This window comes from Chinchilla lanigera, unplaced genomic scaffold, assembly GCF_000276665.1.
Source record: "Chinchilla lanigera isolate Chin_1 unplaced genomic scaffold, ChiLan1.0 scaffold00021, whole genome shotgun sequence".
Lineage (NCBI taxonomy): Eukaryota > Metazoa > Chordata > Mammalia > Rodentia > Chinchillidae > Chinchilla > Chinchilla lanigera.
Genome location: NW_004955422.1, coordinates 539,699 through 550,719, shown reverse-complemented (window position 1 = coordinate 550,719; position 11,021 = coordinate 539,699). Strand labels below are relative to the sequence as shown.

Genomic DNA, 11,021 nt, shown 5'->3' with positions numbered 1-11,021 from the left:
GAGGATTTGCAGGGTGAGCTCTTCTGCATCACGTGACAGCAGTGGATGCACATTGTCTCAGCTGCCAAAGCCACAGAGTGTGGGAGGCCCAGAGGTGGAGTTTTGTGACACTGAGATACTGAGGTGGGCTCCTCAGCTGCAACAGGGGCTGTGATGGGGGGCATGGGCTAGCTCTGCACTTTCTGCTCCGTGTTGGTGTGAATCGAAAACTGCTTTGAAGAATTAAGTCTGTCAGAAAAAGAAACGAAAAAGTAATAACGAATGTCAGGATAGGACCGGCAGGGGGCGCTCTCCCAGGACTCTTCTGGGTCCCAGCCCACCCTCTTTCTTTCCCTTCCTGGATCTGTCCCTCCACCTTCTCAACACTCTGTCCTTCTCTTTCCCATTCTTCTTTGGGGGAAAAAAGAATGGAACAGGGACAAAGTTTGGCAGTTCAGATGTCTGAGTTTGATAAAGAGATAGGAGCCGGGCGTGGTGGCACCTGTCATCCCAGCACTCAGCAAACTGAGGCAGGAAGATCACTGTGAGTTCCAGGACAGCCTAGGCTACTTAGTGAGCCTGAACTACACAGCAAGACCCTGCCTCAAGAAAAATAAAAAATAAAGAGATAGGAGCCGGGCATGGTGGTGCACTCCTGTAATCCCAGCACTCGGGAGGCTGAAGCAGGAGGATTCCAGTGAGTTCCAGGCCAGCCTGGGCTACATACTGAGTTTAATGACAGCTTCAATTACACAGTGAGACCCTGTCTCAAAAACAAAAACAAAGAACAAAAAACAACAGAGAAAGAGAGAGAGGTTCTCTGGCTGCCATAGCAGAGTCATGGATTGGCCATACCTTTGCTGCAGAATGGCAGCTGGCGTTGTACAGAGCTTCGGGGCTCCAGAGCTTAGGTGTCAGAAGGAAGAGCTCTAACATCTTCCCTATGCTTTGAGGACGCTCCTAGGCCATTGCTTTAGTCACTTTCTCATAGCTGGGGCACGGTGTGTGACTTAAATGTAAAGGAGGAGAGTTTTACTGCCTCACAGTTCCTAGCGCTTTCGGTGGTGCTAGCTCGGAGGCAGGGTGGCGGTCAGGGGGCCTGGCGGAAGAAAAGCTGCTCACCTCATGGTGCACAGGAAGTGGAGGGAGAAGTGAAGTGGGGGAGGGAGGTAAACTGCCAGGCCACGCCCCCAGGAACCCGCCCCCTCTGACAGGCCCCACCTCCACACCAGAAGTCAGCTGTGAGCCCCGTGCATCCCAGTCGCCTTCCACAGCCCTGCCTGTGGGTAGATGAAGCTTCCGGGGGACATCCAGATCCTGAGACTCCCGGGGAGGACGCGTGTAAATGCCGCACTTATGGATCGGGGTGCCCCTATGCAACCACTGTGTTTATCCTTCGGGGACCAGGGATTCTGTAACTCGTTTAATTCCTCTCTCCATGGTGATGACAGGAGGCTCTGGCCACCTCCCGTCGCTTTCTCAGCAAGGTCCTGGACTTGCGTCTTCTCCTATGGCTTCACCTTCCCCGTCTACGTGCGTCTCATTTCACACAGTGTGTCTCGCTACAGCTGTTGCATCTTTATAAGTGGCCTTAGATTCTCTTGGGAGAAGACAGAGGACAGGGAAATAAGCAAAATAAACACGTGTGGAGAGGAAAGTCCAAAAAAAGAGGGCTCTGTACGGGCGTAGACAGCGCCACTGATGCGACTGTCTCAGGTCCCCGCTGTACCCGGCAGTCCTGGGGTGGGATGAACACTGCAGCGCACGCGAGCCGTGCCCAAGCCCTGGGGCCCAGGGGTCCTCGGAGCAGACAGTAAAGCGAGAATTTAAGGAGGTCTTTGCCAGCTTGTTTGTTAAAGGAGCTTAGATTTTCCTACAGGAGAAAAAGGCAAGGGACCCCAATGAAGCCATTCCCAGAGGACAAAAGCAGAGAGAGGTGACACGAAGCCAAGCTGGCATCCTCAGGGGAAAGTGGGCAGTGCCAGGCAGAAAGGACAAAAAAAAAAAAAAAAGCATTTTTGGAAAAGTGAGCTTATGAGCTGTCCAAGCCCGGGTCACAGGCTCCCGGCTAAGGGGCCGGATTCTCTGTCTGCAGATGAATTGAAGGAAATTTGCAATAAGGAAAAATACACCCATCTGAAAAGAAATCCAGTTCAGAAGGTCAGCCCAGCCCGAACAACACCGCGGGAGCAGGAATGCGGCTCAGGGAACCGTGCCAGTCTTCGCCCCGAGCACCAGTCTGTTCTGTCCAAAGTGCATACGGTTCACATTGATTTTGGTGCTGGAAAGTCTACAGAGGACCTTGGGGGGAAAAACCCTCAACAGCCAGGAATCCTCCAGAAACTGGACTCTGTACAGCTGCAAGATAGGTCCCTCTTACTACGTTAGCGACTAGCAAGGTCTCCAACCTGCGGCCAAGGGGGTAGGGGACCTGCAGGGAGCCGCACCTTGAGAATCCCTTAGGGGACAGTGGATGCTGGGAGGTCAAGGCCAGTGTGGACTACCAGTGATACCCTCTCTCCAAAAAAAAAAAAAATAATAAAAGAAAGAAAGAAAGGAAAGAGCTGGGCGTGGCGGTGCACACCTGTAATCTCAGCACTTGGGAGGCTGAGGCAGGAGGATCGTTGTGAGTTTGAGACCAGCCTGGGCTACAAAGTGAGCTCAAGGCCAGTCTGAATTGCTTAGCGAGACGCTGTCTCAAGAACACACACACACACACACACACACACACACACACACACACACAAAGGAGGACAGGAAGAAAGAGAAAAAGAATGTGTTTTAAGTGAGTGGTACTGAGTATTGCGGTGTTCCTAACCGTCCGGAGAGTTTGAGGTCATCTTTATCTTTACTTTCTGCACCACTCTTGGTGGATTCAGCGGCTTCCCCTCCTCTTCCCTAGGCAGGCAGTGTGGTGCAGAAGGGCAGCAAACGCCTAGGGAAAGCTGCCCGTGTGCAAAAGGCAAAGACAAAGGACGAAAGCCGCGCTTTGCACTCCGCTGGCGTGGTCTGTGCTTCCAGTGCACCACCCCGAGTTTTCTGATTTTTTCCAACGTTCTAAAATAACAGAGATAACTCGCACAATGGGCCCCCCGCTCCCTCACACTCTCTCCTTATCTTTCCCCCTCCAGAGCCACAGACATCAGGTTCTTTCATACAACCCCTGAGAAGAAAAAAGAGGGAGAAAAAAATCCCTTTGGCCGCTCGGGCTCCCCGCCGCCCCAGGAGGGGACCGGGCCCTATCTGATGTCTCAGCTGGCAGAGGGGGTGGCAGATCCCTTCCAGCAGGGTGGCGACTTCCTCCCACTGGCCCGGCACACGCCCCCTCCCAACGGCCCCACAAAGGGAGCTGCCTGGCCCAGCAGGGCGTCAGCACATGCCCAGTCCCTTCCTGTTCCTCTACACCCAGCGGCCCGGGATGGCACGGAGCTCTGCGTGGGGCCTGGTAACCCAGGCGTGGCCTCTCTCTCATCTGTTGCCCACTGGGTTCATCTTCCAAACCAACCGCCTGCAGCGAGCTTCCTGAAATGCAATCTAATCATGATCTTGTCCCACCCGCTTAATCACCGCTGTGGCCTCTGGCGCCCAGCCTGCGGTCTGCTCATGGTTAGCTACAAAGAATCATCTCTTTTTTGGGGGGAGGAACAAGATCTTGCTATGTAGTCCAGGGTGGCATGAAACTCAAGATCCTCCTGCTTCAGCCTCCTGAGTCGCAGGGATAGAGGCACACACCACCGCGCCTGGCAGCAAGAATCACTTATTTAGGTGCAGATTCTGGAGTATATGTCAAGATTCTTTCGGTGGCCGGGGCCGGAATCTCATCTCAGGATAGAGTGCAGAAGGGAAGCCGTTATTCCCTCCTACTTGGAAGTCAGAGGTAGAACTGCGGAGGGCTCTCGATTATTCCTGTGGGATTTTGGTTTCCATGCAGGGCGTGGAACCCGGGGCCTCACATGCGATGGGCGAATGCCACATCGGCGGCATGGGGTAGGCCGGGGAAGTGAGCAGGATCAGCTGCTTCGTGGCCGCCCGGCCGTCTGGTTCCTGGCTTTGGGTTGGGTTAAGGCAAGGGAAGCGCTGGCTTGGGGCACGAGTCCACGGTCAGCGAAGGGACCATGACTTCTGAGCAGGAGCTGGGCTGCAGGGGACGCGCTGTGCATTCACGACGGCCGCCGGGTTGATCTGGAACCGAGAGAACAAGCCTCCCCGCCGGGACGCCCCCGCCGCTGCGGGAGACAGTCACCACTTCCGGTCACAAGAGGCGGCCGAGCGTGTGACTCACGCTGGCGCAGACCTCGAGCAGATGTCCGCGTGAAGGACACGCTGCTCTCTAAGACAGGGCAGAAAAAGAGAAAATAAGCTCATTGGTGATTTTTCTTCTCTATTAATTACATGGTTTTGGTTTTTTAAATCAGATTTTATTGGTACATTTTAGATATACATACTGATCACATTCATCATAGAGAATATGTGCCAGTAAGACGTTGACATACAGTTTGGGCTATATTAGATTAACTAAGATATAGCATAAAAATTAATTCTACCTTTTTTTTTTTTTGTCTTTTTGAGACAGGGTCTCGCTATGCAGTTCAGGCTAGCCTCGAACTCGAAATGATCCTCCTGCCTCAGCCTCCCAAGTGCTGGGATTACAGGTGTGTGCCACCACACCTGGCAACCTTTTTGTTTTTTGAGACACCATCTCGCTGTGCAGTTCAGGCTGGACTTGAACTTGCTATGTAGCCCAGCCTGGCCTTGAAGCAGCAGTGATTCTCCTGCCTCAGCCTCTCGAGGGCTGGGATTACAGGAGTGCGCCACCACGAGGTGCTGATGGTGTTTTTGACCTTGGTGGAAGTGCTCGAGCTGCTTTTGCACCTAGGACCTCTACAGTGAACTCTGAATAGCAGGAGAGCTCATCAGAGCCGCTCTGCTCGGTAACAAAGGGAGCAGAAAATGCTCTGAGAAGTGGGCTGCTGGTTTCATCTTCCGTCAGGAAAGCGCTCCGCATCACCCGCTGCTCCCAGCACAGCAATCTCTGTCCAATAAAAACACCCACCACGTCCCCCAGACCTGGCACCATGTAATTCTGCGATTTTCCCCAAATCAGAACGAAGAGCCTCAGGACGCTTGGTCCTTAGGTGAGGTCAGACCCCGCTCATGCACGGGGGAACGGCGAGATTGGCTCTGGTCCACGAGCATGAATCCAGGGTTCATTACAATTTCGGTTCGCAGCCCCTTCCATGACCCAGGAAATCAAATCTGCTCTTACCAGATGCTGAGGGCCCCAGGCACACCCAGGTCGGAGAAACACTGCTGGCTGCACATCCTCCCCGAAAGCCCCTAAAATCTGTGGTGTGGTTTGCAGTGAGGCAAAACACACAGTCCCGGCTTTGGGACGGCCAGCTTCGCCCCAGTTTTTTTTTTTTTTTCTTTTTTGAGACAGGGTCTCGCTGTGTAGTTCAGGCTGGCCTTGAGCTCACTTTGTAGCCCAGGCTGGCCTCGAACTCGCAACAGAAATATCTTGGTAAGAAAGCAAAAGGAAGATCCCAGCAGCCCTGGCCCAGGTCCCACCACTGGCAATCTGGGTGACCTCGGGGAGCCCCTGAACCTCCCTTCCTCTGGGTACTTCAGCATCCAGAGAGCAGAGGACACATCCGCGGAGAGGCCGTAGCCAGAACCATCTTGCCTGTGAGGGGTGGAAGCTTTTTGGACCGGATGATCCCTGCAGCGGATTTTCAGAGAACTAAACTCTTTTGAGGAACCCACTTAGGGCTGGGTTCCAGCTGTGCTCCCCGGGAATAGGTGACAGAGATAGAAACCTCGTCAGGAGGTCAGGAGCCATCGAACAAGAGCTTGCATTCTCAACTGGTCTTCAAAGGCCCTTTTAAGTGTGGAAGCTCGTGGTTTCACACCGTCCTAACATGAAAAGGAACCAGAGAATCCCAAGGTCAGCTGGCCCTTCTGTGCGACACTCGCTTTCCAGAAGGCAAGCAGCTATTCTATTCTTAAAGGTCTAGGTTTATAAAAGAGTTGCTTTCAAATGTTTTCACTACCAAAAGCTAAGTATGTGGGGTAGTGAATTTATTAATTAGTTTGATTTAACCAATTCACTCTGTAAATATATATACATCAAAGCATCCAATTGTACCCTCTAAGTATATGTAATATTATGTATCATTTAAAAATAAAATTAAAAGCCAGGCATGGTGGTGCATGTGTATAATCCCAGCACTCAGGAGGCTGAGACAGGAGGATCAAAAACCAGCCTGGGCTACATAGCGAGACTTTGTTTTTAAAAAAAAATTAAATTAAAACCGGACATGGTGGCACATGCCTGTAAACCCAGCACTCGGGAGGCTGAGGCAGGAGGATTGTTGCAAGTTTGAGGCCAGCCTGGGCTACAAAGTGAGCTCAAAGTCAGCTTGAATTGCATAGAGAAACCCTGTCTCATACTGAACATTTTTTTTATCCTTTTTTTTTTTCTTTTCTTTTTTTGGTACCAGGAATCGAACTTAGGACCTTACGCTTGCCAGGCAGGCACTTGTGCCACTGAGCTATATCCCCGGCCTGAGACCCTGTCTCAAAAAGACAAAAAGGCAAAAAAATAAAATAAAATTAGAGCTGGGTGTGGTGGTGCGCACCTTGTTAGCCCAGCACTCTGGGAGGCTGAGGCAGCAGGAGGATTGAAAGTTTGGGCCCAGCCTATATAGTTAAGCAATTTGCGGAGACCCTGTCTCAAAAACAATAAAAAGGGCTGGGGATGCAGCTCATGCGAAGGAGCGGGTTCAATACCCAGGACTGGAAACCGAAACCAAAAACCGAAAACGCTCAGTGAAGGAAGGGCCGCGCTAGGAGAGCTCCTGCAATGCGGCGATTTGCGCGTGAGTTCTAGGAACGCCATCGCCTCCCGTGGAGGGGCCCGGCCCGAGTCCCCACGCCCACAACCCGAGGTCGCAGCCACGGAAGCTGGAAGCCTCCTGGTGGGCGACACAGGCTTGCAGAAGGGCGGCCAGCTTCCAGCTGCCCGTTCCTCCCTGTACCTGGGCCGGGTGGAGCAGGTGGCCGGGGGTCCCAGCTGGCCGCCTGGCGCATCTGCCGTCACTGGCTGTCCTTCTAAGCAGAACTGAGATCTCAGCTGTGCAGTCAACTGTGCCGACCCAGAGTTCTCATTTCCTGTTTCTTGTAAGGAAAAGGTCCTCCTCTCTCACGAGGGGAAAGTGAGTGCTGAGCGGCTCTGGCTGCGGTGAGGGCTCTGCTCACACCTGTGCTTGCTTGCTTTTCTTCTTAGCTGCTTTCTTTCTCTCGTCTTTTTGAAAAAAGGGTGTTTCACTATGCAGTTCAGGCTGGCCTTGAACTCACTTTGTAGCCCAGGCTGGCCTCAGACTTGCAGTGATCCTCCTGCCTCAGCCTCCTGAGTGCTGGGATGACAGGCATGCACCACCACGCCTGGTCTCTCTTTTCTTTTCTTTTTCTCTCTTCTCTCTTCTGTCTTCTCTCTCTCTCTTCTTTCTTCTAGAGGAGGACAGCCAGTCATCTCATGATGGCCCGGAAGCAGAGAGACCAGCCTAAGCCTAAGTAAGAGACACACGGGCCCTGCAGCCATCTCCTCTTACCAGGCCGCACCCCCTAAAGGCACACTGAACCCCGGACTCATCAGCGTGTTAATCCACTCTTGAGTATAGCACCCCCTGGACTCCATCGATTGGAAACCCCACCTTGAGCACCTGAGATCCTGGGGGGATGTTTCAGACTGCAACCACAGCAAGGAGCTCAGAGACGTCATCTCATCCGACACTCTCCTCAACTGTTCACTTAGGAGACTCCACCCGCTGTGGGCGGCGGAAGGGCCTGGCGGAGCAGAGCTGCTCGGTTCGGGAAGCAGGCAGGGGACACACCGGGGAGGAAGGCGTGAGGGCCCAGGAGTGCTGCGGTTCCACGACCCCCTCAGCCACGCCAAACTGACGCCATCAAAGGATCCCTGTGACAGCCATACAAAATGAAAATAGGGGCTCCTCTTTCAGAGAGTGTTCGGAATGTCAAGATAACAGGGCCTCTGCCAGGTCCAGAAGCGCTCGGCGATGATCACGCACCCGCCATGGCTTGAGTCTCACAGCCGAGCACGGGCCCGGCTGCTGCCATTGGAGGCGGGCCCGGAAGGCGGTCTGGGTTCTCTGCCTGGCCTGCTCAGGCTGGGGACCCTGAAACTCCCAGGGACCTTTGCCCCTGAGCTCCACAGGGATCCGCAGCAGTCAGGGCGCCCCTGGGCATCGAAGAGGATGTCACCACGTTTTACCAGATGCCCCCCAACTTGGCAGTTTCTAGTGTCTCTGGTGGACTCAGAGCAGAGCAAAGTTTATTTTACTAGGGTCCGAGGGAGGCAGGAAAGGTGCTTGTGCAGAAGTCCCCGGAAGGCAAACACGACAACGACATTCTTTCCTGCTGTTTCCAGGACGCGCGGGCACCGGAGTCTCAGTCTGCACCCCACACGGCGTCCCGTACCTTCCCACACTCCAGCAGCTCTCTCCGGAATGGCCTTGATTCAGGGAGCCAGGGCCAGGGAAAGGGGAGGAGGGCAGGACAGAGGACAGCCCCTGAGGGGTGGCTGAGTGACAGGGGTGCTGGAAGTCACCCCGGGAAATGCAGCACCGCATCACCACCAACTCAGTCAGCCCAAGCCTGTCGTTAAACACAATATCAGGCCGGGTGTGGAGGCGCACCATGTCATCCTAGCACTTGGGAGGCTGAGGCAGGAGGATGGCTGTGAATTTGAGGCCAGCCTGGGCTACAAAGTGCGTTCAAGACCAGTCTGAACTGCAGAGTGAGACCCCGTCTCCAAAACACAAAACAATACAAAACAAGCAAAGCAACCCCAAAACATTGTCATGGTGACTGTGCCTTGAACTGAATTTATTTTTGAAGACGGAATATACTCTTTTTCGTTTGTTTGAGACAGAGTCTCGCTGTGTAGTCCAAACTGGCCTTGAACTCACTCTGGAGCCCAGGCTGGCCTCGAGCTTGCTGGGATGACGGGCACCACGCCCAGCTCGTGGAGGTAATATATCCTTATGGTTCAAAGCCCAGATTACACAGATCATCTTCTGCATTCTCAAGTAATCCAGCTTCCCTCCCTGAAGCCATCATAACTAGTTTTTTGGGGTACCCTGGCAGAAATATTGTTTATATAAACAGCAAATATGTACACCCCCGCTTTTAGACCAATGACAGCATACTTTGACTCCGCTCTGTGCCTTGTTGATTGGCTTTACGGATCCAGGGACGCCTGGCGTGGTCTTTGAAATCCCAGCGCTTTGGAGGCTGAGGCAGAGGGATCGCCGGAAGTTTGAGGCCGGCCCGAGATGCTGTCTCAGAAACAGAACCAAACAAAAATCTCTCCAGGGAATCTCACACAGGGGGCGGGAGAGCGCCCTCAGCCCCCGCCAGGTTTGCACACGTCCCCTGTGATGCGCATGCGTCACGGTTCCTGTCAGCATGTGGGCAGCTGGGTTTCTGCCTTTTGCTGCGTGGGCGGTGGTTCGAGGCGTAACCGAGGACTGAGGAGGCTCGGAGCCTCTCCTGGTTCCTTCGAGGAGACCGTGAGACTCACGCCTGTGTTCTCACTCGGGGGTTCCACACGCGGGTCACACACTTCCCAGACGCCCTGGCACAACCTCGGGGCGCGCAAAGGTGATCTGCACGGCCTGCTCCTGCGGGGCTGCGGTATTGCTTGTGTCAGGGGAGGAAACCCACAATCAGGAATCCAAAAGAGCTGGGCTTGGTGGCGCATTCCTGTAACCCTGGCTCCTCGGGAGGCTGAGGCAGGGGGACCTCAAGTTTGAGCCCTGCCTAGGCAACTTAGTGACTTAGCAGGACCCTGTCTTGAAATTTAAAAAAAAAAAGAAGACTCTGCTTTCTAATCTGCTATTTTGGGTCCTATTTTTACCAGAATGATTAAACAAAGGGGAAGCCTCAGAGGCCCAAGGAAGCCTGACAGGGCGGAGGAACAGGCAGAGAGGAGCGTGTGAGGTCGCGATAAAAATAAAGTCGCAGCAGAGTCCAGCCAGGCAGCTGCTGCCACACAGGCGCGACGCGGAGTCTTGGGGGACCGGGCGTCAGGAGGGCACCGGAGTTCGAATCACCTCCCCGGCCCTGCCCAGCGCCCTGACTTCGGAGAGGAAGAAATGCCGCCGAAAGGGCTCCAGAATTTTTTTCCTGGAAAGAGGCGGGGCAGAGGCTGCAGCCCGGCCGCGCCTCCTCTTGCGGCTCGGGCCGGGCGTGGGCTTCTGGGTGCAGCGGGCAGGCCTGGAAGGCGAGCAGGTCCCACTCTCCCTGCCAGCCGCTTCCCGGGGCCCTGGGCCGGGCGCAGGCAAGGACGGAGGAGAGCGGGTTCCTCCCGGAGCCCTCAGACCCCCTCCTGCAGAGCTCTCGGCGCTGCCTGGCCCACAGCAAGAGCCATCTGCCGTGCGGAGCTCCTACGCACTTGTCGTGTGGCTGCCCCGCGCCGTGATGGCGATCGTCTGTCATCCCAGCACTCTGGGAGGCTGAGGCAGGAGGATGCCAAGCTTGAGGCCAGCCTGGGCAACTTAGGGATTTAGCGAGACCCTATCTCAAATCAAGAAATAAAAAAGGGCGAAGTCGTAGCTCAGTGTGGATACCTGGGGCTCAGTCTCTAGTACTGAGAAAACAAAACAACCCCGCGCTCCAAAGGAACTCCAAATGAGATGAGCTGTAGGTATAAAATGTACCCTGGTTTCAAAGGCTTTCAAAATTAACAGTTTTGAATTGTGGTGGCGCACACCTGTAAGCCCAGCTTGGGAGGCTGGGACAGGAAGATCGTCATGAGTTCGAGGCCCGCCTGGGCTACACGGTGAGTTCAGGGCCAGCCTGAACTGCATAGCGGGACCCTGTCTCAGAAAACTAAAACAGAAAAAAATAAAAAAACTCTGAAGGTAACAATTTCCACTTGAGCCTGGGCCTGCCTGTGGGGTCTTGGGATATAAATTGGGAGAGGCTGCTAGTTTAAAATTTTATTTTGGTGCCGGGGATTT

General features: G+C 54.1%; 1 long non-coding RNA gene across 1 annotated transcript; it reads right to left on the bottom strand.

Moving 5' to 3' along the window:
* Positions 1-3,759: 3,759 nt before the first annotated feature.
* Positions 3,760-7,116, bottom strand: LOC106148450. Its single transcript, XR_001233898.1, has 2 exons — positions 7,017-7,116; positions 3,760-4,309 (listed from the first exon to the last, which is right to left on the bottom strand). It is a non-coding gene; the product is annotated as an uncharacterized LOC106148450 (long non-coding RNA).
* Between the last annotated feature and the right edge of the window lie 3,905 nt (positions 7,117-11,021).